Raw genomic sequence first — 17,741 nt, 5'->3', positions numbered from 1 at the left:
ATTTGTGTTAACATGCCTTAATATAATATTTTTGTGTTCTACGTTATCCTTAAGAAAATGATGTCTAATATGTATATGTTTAGCACGAGAATGATGCACTGGATCTTTGGATATACATATGGCACTGGTATTATCACAATAAATAGGAATGCATTCAACTTTAATACCAAAATCTCTTAGTTGCTGTTTTATCCAAAGCATTTGGAAACAGCAAGCTGCTGCTGCTACGTATTCAGCTTCGGCAGTGGATAATGCAACAGTATTTTGCTTCTTGGAACTCCATGAAACTAAACATGAGCCAAGAAATTGTACCATACCTGATGTACTTTTTCTATTTACAAGATCACCTGCATAATCTGCATCACTAAAACCTTTTAAATCATAAACATCACTTTTAGGATAAAATAAGGACAAGTCGTCTGTTCCCTTCAAATATCTTAAAATTCGTTTGACTGCCGTGAGATGTGATTCTTTAGGATTTGATTGAAATCTAGCACATAAACCAACACTAAAGGAAATATCAGGTCTACTTGCAGTTAGATATAATAAAGAACCTATCATGCCTCGATACATTGTTTGATCTACGTTAGTTCCTTTTAGGTCTTCATCTAATCTAACATTTGTAGCCATGGGTGTATGGTTGGTTTTAGCATTTGTTAGACCATAATTCTTTAGAAGTTCTTTTATATATTTTTGTTGATGAATTAAGATACCATTTTCGGTTTGTTTAATTTGTAACCCAAGGAAGAAATTTAATTCTCCCATCATGCTCATTTCAAATTCTGTGCCCATTAGGTTAGCAAATTCTTTATATAATAAATCATTAGTGGCACCAAAAATAATATCATCAACATAAATTTGAACAACCAAAATATTAGAACCTTTATTCTTAAAGAACAAGGTTTTGTCGATTTTTCTTCTTACAAAGTTATTTTGAATCAAAAACTTTGAAAGTCTTTCATACCATTGCCTAGGAGCTTGCTTCAAGCCATATAGGGCTTTATCAAGCTTGTAGACATGATCAGGACAAGAGGTATTTTCAAAACCTGGGGGTTGTTCAACAAAAACTTCTTTATCAAGAAAGCCATTTAAAAAAGCACATTTCACATCCATTTGATATAATTTAAAATTCATGAATGCAGCAAAAGAAATTAAAATTCTAATAGCCTCTAACCTTGCTACCGGAGCAAATGTCTCAGTATAATCAATACCTTCTTGTTGATTGTACCCTTTGACCATGAGTCTTGCTTTGTTTCTTACAATTATTCCATGCTCATCTAGCTTATTCCGAAATACCCATTTCAAACCAATTACCTTCTTGCCTTTTGGTTTGGGTTCTAAGTGCCACACTTTATTTCTTTCAAATTCATTTAATTCATCTTGCATGGCTACTATCCATTCGGAATCCTTTAGAGCTTCTTCGTGATTTTTGGGTTCAAGTGATGATAGGAACGCAAAGTGTGCACAAAAGTTTCTCAGTTGGGATCTGGTTTGTGTTCCTTTATTCATATCACTTATAATCAAATCAAGAGGATGATAACTTTGGTATTTCCAAGGTTTAGGCACAAATTCTCTGGAGGGAACAGTAGCATGTTCTGTTTCAGCATCTGGTTTTGCATTTTGTTCAGCTACTGGATCATCTTGGTCAGCTGCGGGAACAGCTAGATTGGCAACAGTCTGCTGGTCCTGTTGTTCTGGCAGTTCCTGGATTTGGTCAGTTTCTTCTGCCTCTTCTTGTGTAGACTGTTCACTTGCTGTTCCATGATCTTGCACTTTAATTCCTTCATCATCATCTTCCAAGTTTGCAAGACCTATTTTAATATTACTTGTTTCCTGTTCACTTGTTGAAAAGTTAGTTTCATTAAAAATTATGTGAACAGATTCCTCTACGCACATTGTTCTCTTATTATAAACTCTGTAAGCTTTGCTATGTGATGAATAACCGAGTAATACTGCTTCATCACTTCTTTCATCAAACTTACCTATATTTCGTTTACCATTCACATGAACAAAACATTTGCATCCAAATACACGAAAATAGGAAATATTTGGTTTAACACCTTTGAGTAATTCATAGGGTGTTTTAGAAGTGATTAGCCTTATTAGTACACGATTCAATATGTAACATGCAGTATTGACGGCTTCTGCCCAAAAATTCCTAGGTAGACCACTAGCAATCAACATGGTCCTAGCCATTTCTTCTAAGGTCCTATTTTTCCTTTCTACCACTCCATTTTGTTGTGTTTTTCTAGGTGCGGAAAAATTGTGATTTATGCCATGTTCATTGCAATAATTCATGAAGTTTGAATTTTCAAATTCTTTCCCATGATCAGACCTTATGTGAACGATTTGATTATTGGTAGATTTTTGTATTTTATTAGCAAAAGAAACAAACTCATCAAAAGCTTCATCTTTGCTTACCAAAAATAAGGTCCAAGTAAATCTACTAAAATCATCAACTATGACAAACACATATCTTTTGCCACTACGACTTTGTGTTCTCATAGGTCCACATAAATCCATATGAATTAATTCTAATGGTCTAGTGGTAGTCACAACGTTCTTTGATTTAAAGGATGACCGCACTTGTTTTCCTTTAGCATAAGGATCACAAACTTCATTTTTAAGGAATTTTATTGCAGGTAATCCTCTTACTAGGTCTTTTGATCTTAATGTGTTAATCAATGAATAACTAGCATGACCTAGACTTTTGTGCCAAAGAAGTGGGTCTTCTTCAATAACACTTAAACACGTTAGACTGTTTCTGGGAACAGTGTCCAGGTCCACCACATAGGTGTTCCCTTTTCTGATTCCCTCCAGCACAGGGTCTCCTGTACTGTTCCTAGTTTTTATGCATCGTTCAGAAGTAAACTTAACATAGTTACCTTTGTCGCAAAATTGAGAAATACTTAACAAATTGTGTTTTAAATTCTCGACTAAAAATACGTTATCGATGGCATGGGAACTAGACCTTCCAACCTTTCCTTTGGCAATTATCTCACCCTTCATGTTGTCACCGAAGGTTACTGTTCCCCCATCACAGGCTTCAAGTGAGAGAAATTTAGATTTGTCACCCGTCATATGCTTGGAACACCCACTGTCGAGATACCATGAGTTGTTCCCCCTCACTTGAACCTGCAAAGCAAACTAATGGTTAGGTACAGGAACCCATTCATCCTTGGGTTCCTTGTCGACAATACTTGAATCACATTTCTTAATCCATATTCGTTCGACATAATTTTTATTTGCTTTGATATGTTGTTCCTTCTTTATACATTGATGTTTCAGGTGTCCACTTTTACCACAGAAGGAACATATTTTGCTACTAGGGAGATCTACATAGACCTTTTCTTTTTATCATTCTTCATATAGCCTAGTCCTTCTTTACTTTTGATTTTAGCATTTAGAATCCATTTGGGAATTTCATTGAATTTCCCTTTTCCTCTTAAGTTTATTTTATTTTTCAAATTTTCATTTTCAATTTCGTAGGATTCTAATTTTGATTTCAACTTTTGAAATTCAGTGTTAACCATGTGAGTAGATATATTGTTTGCATCTTTACTTAATCCTAACAATCTGTTTTGATTCATTTCGATACTAAGGAAAATAAATTCTTGTTTCAATTTCTCAATTGTCTCTTTCAAAACAACATTCTGATCTAGCAAATTAAAAAATCTGCTTTGTACATCTATTCTAAATGAATTTAGATAGGATACATGATCCTTGTTTGAGTTGAGGTCTTTCTCAATTTGGAGACACTTAGCTGTTTTTTCATTCAATTTTTCTTGTGTCTCTAACAACAATTTGATTAATTTATTCTTACTTAAATTAGACAGTTGTTAGAAGATGGACTAGAAGACATTACGTCTTTTTCCTTAGACTCTTCATGAGATGCCATGAGACACAGATTTGCGGTTTCTTCCTCCACTGGAGCTTCTGTCTCAGCCTCGCTCTCCTTATCACCCCAAGCTGCGATCATTGCTTTTCTAAAATCAGTTTTGAAGTTTCCCTTCTTATATTGTCTTCCAACTTCTCTTGCTTTTCCCTTGCCCTTCTCATTTTTCCATTGAGGGCAATCCTTGATGAAGTGTTCAGTGCTCCCGCATTTGTGGCATTCAAAATTTGTCTTCAAGTTTGTAGTTCCTTTTTCTTTGTTGTTTCTTTGATTTCTATATCTGCTGTTCATGAAGAATTTTTTGAATTTACGTGCCAACATAGCAGCTTCCTCTTCACCAGCGTCTGACTCTTCACTATCATCTGCTGCCAGAGCCAGTCCTTTGTTTCGGGAACTGTCAGCTGTTCCCAAATGCAATTCATGAGTCATGAGGGAACCAGCCAACTCTTCCAAATTAAACTTGGTGAAATCTTTGGACTCCTGGATGGCTGTGACCTTAGCTCTCCAGCGTTCGTCTTGAAGAAGACTCCTAAGTATTTTCCTAACTTATTCATCAACGGGAATGATTCTACCAAGAGAGACTAATTCATTCGTAATATTTGTGAACCTAGTGAACATCTCTTGAATGTTTTCCCTCGGTTCCATGACGAATCTTTCATATTTGGACATTAGCAAGTCAATCTTGGATCGCTTTACTTCACTAGTACCTTCATGGGTAACTTCTAGCAGGTCCCAAATCTGCTTAGCGGTTTTGCAACCCATAATACGATTGTGCTCATTTGGACCAAGCCCACAGTGAAGTAACTTGATAGCAAGAGCGTTCATCTCCATCTTTTGAAAATCTTCTTTTTCATATTCAGTGATTGGTTTTGGAACAGCTTAATTGTTGGAGTTGATGGTCGTCACCTCAAAGTCTCCAATTTCAATGACTCTCCAAACTTGATAGTTTTCGGCCTTTATGAAGATTTCCATTCTATTTTTCTAGTAAGTATAGAATTTCCCATCGAACATGGGTGGCCTTTGTGTGGAGTGCCCCTCTTCCATGCGCTCGTTCATCTTCAACATCTTTCTAGGGAACAGGATACTGCTCTCAGGGTTTCCTGATTAAATGAGGAACAGGGCTCTGATACCAATTGTAGGAATGCTAATGGATGATCGAATGCAACAAGAGGAGGGGTGAATTGTTGTGTAGTAGGTTTAAGATTTTTGCCTCTAATTTTTGCGGAATTGTATCAAGTAAAGAACAAAACTTAAACTCAAAAACAAAAAGAAAAATAATAAAGGAGACAAAGATTTTACGTGGAAACCTTCTTGGCCTAATAAGAAGGAAAAACCACGACCCCCCGGGATTTCAAAATTCTCACTATGTTAAGGCAATCAATTACAATTACAGAAAACAATGTTTGCTTCACTTGAAGCTTCTCAATTCTCTAAATGCTTCACTCAAAGCTTCTCTACTTAGGCCTACTTCTCTTCTCTTCTCTTTCTCTCCTTCTCTTTCTCTTCTCTCGATTCTATTCTCTATTCCCTTAGACTTCCCATAAGTCTAATTACAACAAAACACTCAATTACCCTTTACAAGGCCAATTCTCATGAAGATTAAAATTAAGTAGTTGCTCAAGAAAAATATAATGAATTAATTGGCATTCAAAAACAGAAAATATTTTTCTTTGAATGATCTCCCTTAAATGGACACTCTCTATTCATTTCCGCTCAACCGTAGCTTCCCTCTTTTATAAAGGGAACAACCGTCAGTGCACTCAGCCCACGTTCTCCATGAGATGCACTTATCCCACGACTTCCATAAACTTACTTGCTCCCAAAGAAAGTGGGAAGTTAGTTGAAAGTAGGAGTGGAACATAACTGCTGTACGGTTAATATTACATGGGTTAAAGGAAGATCCTAAAATGTAGGAGACTAATTCAAAGTAGAGAACAAGTCTCTTGGATGTCCGAGTTTATAGGAGATAAACAAGAAATTAGTCTTCTCCATGTTTTTAGGCGTATTAAAAATATTTTTCCAATTAATAAATAAATTTAATTAAGCAACTAATTAAATTTTAACCTTTTACATTAACTAAAACAGAAAACGTAATTTTCGTTACTTCCAGTCAATGTCTTCTTCAGACCTGTATCGTGGGGAACAACGCACTGTCTCCATCTACAACTTTCGTCAGGACTTCAACTCTAGGAACAGTAAACTGACTTCTAAAGCAATTGCCCAACTTCTTGGATATTTGAGACATGTACAACTTCCACGAATCAAGTCATAGGCTTCATCAACGATTTAAATTAAACCGGATATATACCTACAAAACAATCTCTAAAAATATGTTTGTTTATTTAAAAGTGAAGTCATCATCAAAACCTTAAGAGGCCAACATATATATATATATATATATATATATATATATATATATATATATATATATATATATATATATATATATATATATATATATATATATATATATATATATATATATATATATATATATATATATTAGAAAATGAATATAAAATTAGATTATTTTAGGTAATTTTCCTTTTTTTTAATATTGTTTTAATCATCTTTATTTACTTAGTTCTTCTAAAGTCATACTTGTATTAAGACTAAATATCTATTAGAAAATAAAAGTCAAATTATGAAAACAACGTTATGAAAGTTAAAAACCAAGTAAATATTGTTTTTGTCAATGTTAAGAAATTGTTGTAAAGTGATAGAGAAGAAGAAAATATACAAGCATTAGTTCCCTCATTTTGAGGGTAAATATTTACACTAGTAGGATGGAACGAACATATATCCTTCCTCACCCAAGATAAGGTTGTTTATCTTCTTTTTTTTTTCATCTTTCCTATATTATTATATCCTTTATCACTTACTATTATTTGTATAGTTTGACTTTTTTTCATGCTTAAGTTTAATTCCCTATAATTCACACCAATTGTTTCATTTAAATTTTTGACACTATTCATCAACTACTTTTAATTTGTATTTTACAAGTATCAAAGCTCCTTGTATGAAGGATGATTTTGATTATCTCATAGCCTATTCTTTGGCATGCAAATCGGAGGAGAGTGATGTTTATGCAATGGGGTATAATAAATTTATGTTTGGATCACTTCATGACGTGATCGATGTGAAGCAAGTGGGGCAAATTGGGTAAGAAAAGGGAGGTTTTGAATAAGGCAAGAAAAAGTTTCACATGAGTATTGATTTACCGTTCATGTCTTAAACAAGGTTAGGCATGGGGGAAGGTTGCCTCGAATGAGAAAAAGAAACGCAAAAGTCAGTGAATGAAATGTAGAAGCTACTTGTTCGAGCAGGTTATGGGCTTTTCCAAGCAGGTTGTCCAAGGGCGGATGTGGGTATTTTTCGTGGGTTTTCCTTGGGGAGCAAGAAGGCTGCGTGTTTTAGGGTTACATAATATGTTGTAAACTATATAAGGGAGCTTAGAACATCATTAGAAAATCAAGAGGGAGAATAATACAGAGGTAATTAAGGTTAACACCAACAGAAGTTCTTCATTGTATTAATACTTGAGGGTGATCTCCATTAAAAAACATATGAGAAATATTGTGAAAACATCATCATCATTATACCCAGTGTATTCCGCTCATAGAAAATTATGCTCAGGGTCTAGGGAAGAAAAAAAGATGGTAGCTTATACCCATAGAGGAGAGTGCAATCAAAAAGTCCCTCGGATTGAGAAGGATCTTCAAAGAGAGAGAAACCTAGAACTACCCAGAAGCCTGCAACTTACAACCCACATTAACCATGAATAATAATTAAATAACTTAAGATACACAATAAATAAAATATGTACAAATAACTAAAAATAAAGATAAAAGTAAAGAAGGAGGTAAAGAGCGATAAGAAAAGGCAATGAACAATAGCAAACGGTGGGTAAGAGGGACGGGTTTAGTAATGTAAGACGTGGATAAGGCACCGCCAATTGCCCCTATCCCTGGTTAGGTCCTTGGAGAGGTGAGGTTCGTGCAGGTCATTTTTAATCATTCCTCCCACGTTCTCCTAGGTCTTCCTCGACTTCTCATGCCTACCACTTTTATGCATTCAATCCTTCTCACTGGGGCATTATGGGTCAAGCTCTGCACATGCCCAAACCATCTCAACCTGTTATCCCGCATCTTTGTAGAGAGAGGTACAACCCCTAACTTCTCCCTGAACTCCTAGTTTCTTATCCTATCCATCATAGTATTATCACACATCCGCCGCAGCATACGCATTTCTGTTATTTTCATCCTCTGTTCGAAAACCTTTTTTACTGGCCAACATTCTGTCCCATACAACAAAGCCGACCTAATTGCAACGCGATAAAATCTACATTTTAATATCCTAGGGAACTTTTTATCACAAAACACCCCGGTTGCTTCTCGTCACTTAAGCTAACCCACTTGTATACGATTAGTAACCTCCACATCAATCTTGATTGTGAAAACAATCAAGATAATACGACATTCTCCATTGATGAGACTTTAAAATAATGTATATTAAAAATCTTTGCAAAACTTCAATTTGTCGAAAATGTTCATCAATATTTTGAACAAGAAGTTGTGCTAAAATTGCGTTGATTTCTACGATAATTCCATTATCTAATTTGATAGGAAATGTTAAGATTTTGAAAATTAGTAGACTTTTTGTTCCATAATAGACAAGTGAGAAAGTGAGGTGAAGAAGGTTTGTGGCCAAGCAAAATATAAATATAATGTTCTTTCATTTCATTTCCTATTTTTCATATGTTCAACATTTTTTATCCTTTTCTTTTCATCAGAAATATCGGCTATTTATCGCATTTCTAAACGATCTTATGAGAGTTTGTCTTAACAAATAATTTGTGTAAACCTTTGTTACAAATAGTGATGCGTATTTTTCCAAAATAACCAATTTTAATATTTCTTTTTATTACGATAGAGATTATGAGATGGGTTAATATAATTTTATGTTCCACTCAATTTACTACATTGTGATTATTATTTATATTGTACTTAATATTTATACAATGACAATAATTTCTTGCATTGGGATGTATTTATAAGAAAGTCGTATTTTCAAGATCACATTTTGATACTTTCATGGTTAACATTTACCATTGTCGATTGGTATCATATTGTGCACCTAAAAGTTTTTATTGAGATTTTAAGGCATCTTATAAAAGCCAAGATACTAATATATATATATATATATATATATATATATATATATATATATATATATATATATATATATATATATATATATATATATATATGTATATATATATATATATATATATATATATATATATATATATATATATATATATGTATATATATATATATATATATATATATATATATATATATATATATATATATATATATACATATATATATATATATATATATACATATATATATATATATATATATACATATATATATATATATATATATATATATATATATATATATATACATATATATATATATATATGTATATATATATATATATATATATACATATATATATATATATATATATATATATATATATATATATATATATATATATGTACATATATATATATATATATATACATATATATATATATGTATATATATATATATATATATATATATATATATATATATATATATGTACATATATATATATATATACATATATATATATATGTATATATATATATATATATATATATATATATATATATATATATATATACATATATATATATATATGTATATATATATATATGTATATATATATATATATATATATATATATATATATATATATATATATATATATATATATATATATATATATGTACATATATATATATATACATATATATATATACATATATATATATATATACATATATATATATATATATATATGTATATATATATAATATATATATATATATATATATATATATATATATATATATATATATATATATATATATATATATATATATATATATTGAGAATTATGAGAACCCATTCACCCTACGATCAAGATCGGATGGTGCAAATCACACGTGCGCCATTAATTGTATTTTCATAATTTATTTATTTATATATTTACTGAAAAAAATAATGTTTTCTAAGTGAAAATGATTTGTTTGTTTTTAAGCAAACCTTTTATGCTTGTTCATAACACATTTTATTATAAAAGTGGACGATTTTATAAGTTTTTTTTAGTGTATTTTCCTTTTATATTACTGGTTTTGTAAACTTTTAAATTCACTTGTGTCTTAAAGTATACTTTTTATGCTCATTAATAGCTATTTTTCAATGTATAGTAGACTTTTCTAGCAAATATTTTTGTAAAAACCTCATACGTTATCTAGGCAATGTGGGACTTCAACCTACACCATGTACAAATACATTGTTTCACCTATGGTTAGCAAATATCCTTTGAGAACCTTTAAAGTATTTACCTTTATAAATACAAATTAAAGCTTTTTTTAACGACCTTTTTTGAAAGCGTTTAATTCACTCATGTATTCAAGTGTACTTTTTATGCTCAAGTAGCAACTGTTCCAAGGCAAAAATGGACACATGGCGATATAAAGGTCTAAAGAAATTATGTCGCAAAGACCTTGAAATAGAATTCATGGATTCCTGTAGCACTTGTCGGATCCTGGATTGCTGATTTGTTATCTGTGCGTGTTCCTTTTAAACAGGGTATCAAATGAGCTATTACCGTTACCAAGATAATACTTGAAAGACGAGTGTTGGCTTTCAACTCTGCTGGTAGTCTGGTTAGCCATGTGCAAACAGTCATTCGTCCATGCACGCACAAATTTCTCTTTATGTGGAATTCATGTTCCAGCCAAATATCAAACGACCTTTCTGTTCCTAACCGACCAGGTAGTCACAAACGATTCCCATCTGTCTTCAAATTCGAGAAGTGTAGAACTGTTAACCAAGGGGTTCCATCTACTCTTACTGAATATCTGCCCTTGTTGATTTCTTTTCCCGCCACACAATTTGTCCACCATATTCTCCACGTCATTGGCAATATGTCATACGCATAAATAAATGTCGCACATTTACATTAAAAAGAACATTGAACGTAATTAAGATATATTCAATAAATAGAACGACAGTAATTAATCAACACAACCTTTTTACCTGGGAAGACATCACGAATAGCTGCAGATAAACCCTCGTCTCGATCACTTACAATGACGCTAGGAGTCTGAGCTATGCCAAAAATATCTCTCAATCCCTCCAACACCCACGAATCTGACACAACCGCCTCATCTCGCATCAAACAAAACGCAACCAAGAAGTTGTGATTGTTGGCGTCATTCCAATTACTTCTGTAACACCCCTGAATTTTGACCCATTAACGAAACCAAAACCGTAAAGAACGGGAGGAAGTTCGGGTTTTACATAAAAGAAAAGGTCTAGAATTTAGATAAACGTTAAATATTAACTTTAAAAAGGTGAGTGGAAATTTCCGCAGCGCATCTCTTCTAAAAATCGAACATGTGGTAGTGTAATTAGCACAATAAAACATTAAACTAATCTAAGGCGTCATTGCATGTAAAATCTCACACTACGGCAGAATGATTCGTCGCCGGCTTCTCAAATCAACATGTCAAGCATGGATCGTGGTTCCAGTGTCAACGCTTGCGTTTTAAAATGACTTAACTTCTCAAACCATACAGAGTTATAAATTAAGCAGCGAAAATACAAATATACAAGGGAGGACTCAAGGCCTCATAACAAAACATATATACAACCAAAGTTTACAAAAGATAACAAGAGCTACAAAAACAAATGATAACGGTATGACACAGGTTATGCTTCGCCCTCATCACTCTCCCCCAATGCAATGCAATGCAAAAGATGCTTCAATACCTGCTAAGCCTGTCTATGATCCTCCTACTACTCGACATTAGACCAAAGACCAATGTGCCATAGCAGGACAATCATAGAAGGTCATCAACAATCAAACATAAACACGTACACGTACACGTCAGTAACTAGCATCAAATATAATAAGGCCAACTACTACATAACATTATGTTATACAACAACATAAGATGATTACATAAGACACAAGCACATATAATAACCGTTTATCATCCACTTATACTTCTTGATCTCATTACGTCCTTTTCGACCCGAACCATGTGTTCTTGGGTAGAATGCTAGTCTTCACGCTCCTCTTTTCGAAACATAAACTCTTGTAAAACACGCATAGTTGCAACTCAACCAAGGCATTAAATGAATACCTAACACATGACCTTATAGAGCTTATCTATCTTAAGGTAAGTGTGATCATAATCTGTAATACCCTTGAGGTAACTTAACTTCGGCATACTTCTCACTAGCATAAACTATTCTATCAATGAGTAAACGTTTTATCAATGTTTATGCTTTTTATCAAAGAATGAACCTTCTATCATTAAATAACTTTCGATCAATGAATAAACTTTCTATCACTGAATAACTTTCTATCAATGAATCTTTTTCTCTACTTCCTGCCATAGACACGGCCAAGGGAGTTATCGGCCATCCGGCGCCCATGGCAAAGTATGAGCTCATGCCCCCTCCAGCTGACCCTCTCGGGTCCTACCTTCGGGAAAAACTAACACACTGGGGTACTAAACCAGTGAAGAGGCCACCATATTGGGGTTTGCAAGGCCCGCATGGTAACACCTCGATCAAGGGGCAGTATCGGCCATCCGGCGCTCAATGACAAAAGCATGTTCATACCCCCCTTATGGTGATCCCGTCGGATCTCACCTTGGGGACTACTAAATCAACCAAACATAATCCAGTTGAGTCATGCCAGCTAATCGTAATCTAATACTTTATCAGATGGGAATAACTCCCACATTTGACTATTAATGAGCGCCCTGGGATAGCAGCACACCAAAACTCACTGAGCCACTCAACAAAATATGAAATTCACCTATACAGGAGTCATTCTAACTCCAAGTAAGGCATAATCCAATTCTTAAATAAATAAGGGGGTGGTCCCCCCTCCTACTAACACTCTCATTCTCTATAACTACTCTAAGCGCAAGGATTTCATAGTCGATAACTTTTCATATAAAGTGTATTCACTAGTACCTCATCGTTTACAATGCATATTGTCACAATAAAGAATAAACAATGATCTCTTGAAGGAAAATTTTATATAAGGGTTAGTTACTGCGTGTAGGTACCTGTAAGCGTCACTGCACGATCAAAGTTACAAGATTCACCCAACTAAGGTTCTATTTTCCCCTTATGAACTAGAAACCTATACAAGTTAAGAATAAAACTAATAAATCCCCTTAACTACTTTGTCATACGAACTAAATACCAAAGTAACCACTATCACCTATTCAACATGATTTTTTCGATTACTCTAGCACGTACACAACTCATTTGATACAAGTAAAAATCATTGACTCAATAGAACATAAGTCTTTTCTCCAATTTAAAAGTAAAAGCATATGTGAATAGTTCGCGTTACCCATAAATAACTAATCACAACTAAGTCTTACAATTTTAATATAACACTTATACAACAATAAGGAAAATTTTAGAGTTATCGAATCGCGATATCATTTGTCACATTCTCCAAAGCTATAAAGAATTATAATCAAAACACGACAAGTAACTTTGGCAACCATCGACGATAAGTTGTCATTATGCTTTTGGCTTACTAACATTATGCATTATGACTCCAATAACAACCTAATAAGAGTCCTTGTAATTTGCAACAATCAAACCATAACAATTAGTAACTATTATTCCTAATTTAACAACCAAAAATCACTTCCATAGACATCTAAAATCATCACCATTACTAATTATCACAACAATAACCAATCGACTAAGTTTTAAAACAACTTTTAAGGTTATTTAATCAATTATCACCAAAATATAGCATAAAACTCACATCATTAGTAATTTCATTTCTAAATCCAAACCCTAGTCATTTCATGCTCAAAGATAATACTTTTAACCATTATCCATAGCAAAAATCAATAAACTAATACACCACCATAATGTACATAAAAGCCTACACTATTACTAATTTCAAAGATAACACCTTTAATTGTTGCTCATAGTAAAATTAAAAGAAACTAACAACACAATCAACACAACCTATAATTTTTAATCACACTTCAAACCCTAAATCATAAATATGTTCCATTCAATCACACTCTTACCCACAAAAAGATTCATTGAAAATTACACAAAAATTAACATCACACTCATAAACTTCATAAAACTTTAAATTGAAAACAAGAAGAATCAAATGGGAGAAGAAGAGATGGCTTACAAAGTTAAAACTAGTAAAAAATGGTGAAGAGGTGGATAAAGTTGTGGTGGTGGTGAACCAGGGCTGTGTGGGATAGTGGAGGAACCACCACGCGACTGCTCCTACTGGCGGCACAAAGCAGCCCGACTACTGATGGGAGGAGAACATGCAGCCTACTGCTGTTGTGAGGAGGCAACGCAGGCTGCTACTACTTGTGGCTGCTCGTGGGGTGGCCGGTGCTGTTAATAGGTGGTCGGTGCTGCTCGTGGAGGAGAAAATGAGCAAGGCTGTTGAGGAGGGAGAGATAACAGTGGGGAAGAGGGTGAGGAAGTAAGGCGTGTTGTTTTTGAATTTGAGGGCAAAGAGTGTTCTCACTTAAAACCCTAACCCATGCTATTTATATTATTTATTAATTTATTTATTTATTTATTTATTTATCTATCTAGATTCATCTTCTTGCGAGGCCCAATTAAGAACTCACCTCCGTATGCTCACACATTTTAATAAAATAATAATTTTGATTCGAACCTCTTTATTTAGAAATCGTAATTGTATTTTTAATATAAATATATGTTAATATTTAAATTCGTATATGAAAGGAGTGTATTAAAATTACTTCTAAATTAATTTAACATAATTATAAAATCCCCAAAAGTTATTAAAATATTAATTAATGACGTCAGAAAATCTTGGAGTGTTACAACTTCACACAATGACCACTTTTGTTTATTTGTTTTGTACGTTGTATCTATCAACACAACATACGGCCACGTACGCATCATCTGCATGGATGTAGGATTTGCAACTAATAATCTGCTCAATTCTTCTACACTATCCAAGTCTGTCCAAACCACGTAAATATGCTCCGTGGCCATATAAAGACAGTGTTGAAGGGGAGTCCTACCCTCCATCTCTTCTATCCTAATTGATTGTCTAACATTGTAAATTTGATTCATACTAGCAAGAAAACTAGGGAAGTTTTGTCTAATTGAGGTCATAATAAACGCAAGTTGTATGCCGGTTGCACTAAGCTCTCGTATGTGCTGCCGAATATCTACATTCAACCTATTTGCCCTTACATGACCATCTCTGTACACTAAGAACGGGTGGTTGTGTCTTCCTTTTTCCCCAGGACACACCCTCAACGTTCAAGGTCTTTCTCCTGGTTTACGACTACTTCCTACAATCATAAATTTACACCGACATGTTCTACTTTTAGAACCAGGTCGGACAGCATCATCTAGGTTATGCAAATCACCGCTAATATTACCATAACGGTGACATCTTAAATACAAACTAACTCGAGAACGTTCTTCTTTTTGTTTATAAGAAGCACGTGTAAATTAAAAACCAATTCCTATTGCTATCTCATCGGCCCAATTATGTAATTCATCTACGGAATCAAATTTTCTATCCGTAACAAATCTATCAGAGTGATCTATATTATCCCCTAAGTTTTCAAAGTCTTGCAAAATTAAAAATATGAAATAAACCATAGATTAGGTGAATAAAACATTATACAAACAAACATTAATAATAAAATTATTCAATATTAAATAAAAAATAATTTAATTTAATAATTAAAATTTCAACTAAATTAAAATGTATATAAAATAAAATAATTCTAATAATAATAAAATACAAAATAATATTAAAAAATAAGAAAATATTAATAATAATAATAATAATAATAATAATAATAATAATAATAACAATAATAATATAAATTATAAATTATAAATTGTTTAAATTAAAAAATAAAATAATTTAAATAATTTAATTAATAATAATATAAACTATAAAATAATTTAAATAATAATAATAATAATATAAATTACAAAATACAAAAAATTATTTAAATAATTTAAATAATAATAATATAAATTACAAAATAAAATAATTTAATACAACGTAAATTAAATAATAATAATAATAATAATAATAATAATAATAATAATAATAATAATAATAATAATAATATAAATTATAAAATAATTTACATATAATAATATAAATTACAAAATAAATAAAAAATAATTTAAATAATTTAAATAATAATAATAATATAAATTATAAAGTAAAATATTTTAATACAACGTATATTAAATAATAAGAAAATAAAAAATAATTTAAATAAAAAAGAGAAATAAAAAAAATTAAAAAAAATAAAAATTTCAATCGCACGCGACCAAACCGTGGCTAAGTCGCACGTTTTTTGCGACTTTAATTTTTTTTTAATAAAACACACCCATTCAAATTGAGTAAAGTACGTACCGAATCAGATTCATAGTCGCTTTGGTTAGCTATTGTAAATCGATTCCAACCTTTAGCTTGTTTAAACTCAAAGAGCGTTTTTAGAAAGATTTAAGAAAGATATTACCATGTTTGAGTTCGTATATTATGCAGGGACGCTAGTGGAAATTCAATATATATAGTGTGGCGATAAAAATATTTGAGATTACGCTTTAACTTTTGATTTAATGTTTTTAAAGTGATAAAAGTGTTATTGTATGAGATTGAAGTGTGTTACACAAATTTTAAGTCCAGGGACATTTTCATCATTTTAATAAAATAAAAGTGGTGATAAAATAAAAAGTATGGCGATAAATAATAATATCCATAATTAATTGATCGATAAGCATAGAAAGGAAGGGATACATGAAATCAAACATAGAGCAAGACCTGTGCAGCTGTCATCGAGAGTTACACTAAAAAAAAAAGCATCAACAAAACACATATGCATGGCATGCAAAAAATTATAGCATCAGCTTAGTTCACATATAGGAAGCTGTCACGCACCAAAAGAAATTCTAAACTGCAATAAAAAGTGCTCCATCCTATTAAGTTGTCATATTTACTTTTAAAACAGTATTTATCTAGCACTCTTAAATTGAATTTTATGATTAATTGATAAGTTAAAATATTGTTATGTGAGATCTTATTTGAATTACTTTAATGTAAAGTTTATCAATATAACTTTTTATAATTTTTAAGTATACTTAATTAGATACAATATCTGAACAACAACACAACAATCATGCACTAGATACAGACTTTAAACAGAGCATGTGCAGGAGCAAAGTATGCAGATTACATAACATCAGTTCAGTAATTCAACATAAGAGCAGGACGACAGCATTAAACTGTCCTCATAGCAGGCAGATTGCATATCAGCAAGATCATACATCTTTTAAAACAGAACATCAGTAATGCTGCACACAGCTCACAAATTTTCAACAAAACGACATAGTTCTGGACAGAATCCTGCTTTATTCTTGGTCATATCGATGGATAAACCAAGAATTGAGGTAGTTCACAGTTCATAGTTCATACAATAATATTTTGCGTAAAAGTAATTTTTGATTTAAGAGTGTAGTTGTAGATCGATATCATCAATTTAACACACCTGCATTTGACCCATCAGATAGTTTAACAACAAATTGCATCAAAACAAAGCTAAGATACAACAAACAATTGCATCAAAGCAAGGCCTTCCAACTCAACAACAATTAGATTCTATGCACAACAAATTTGATACTTA

This window comes from Amaranthus tricolor, chromosome 4 (genome assembly GCF_026212465.1).
Source record: "Amaranthus tricolor cultivar Red isolate AtriRed21 chromosome 4, ASM2621246v1, whole genome shotgun sequence".
In the NCBI taxonomy this organism is placed as follows: Eukaryota; Viridiplantae; Streptophyta; class Magnoliopsida; order Caryophyllales; family Amaranthaceae; genus Amaranthus; species Amaranthus tricolor.
Note: the sequence above shows the minus strand (reverse complement) of the source record.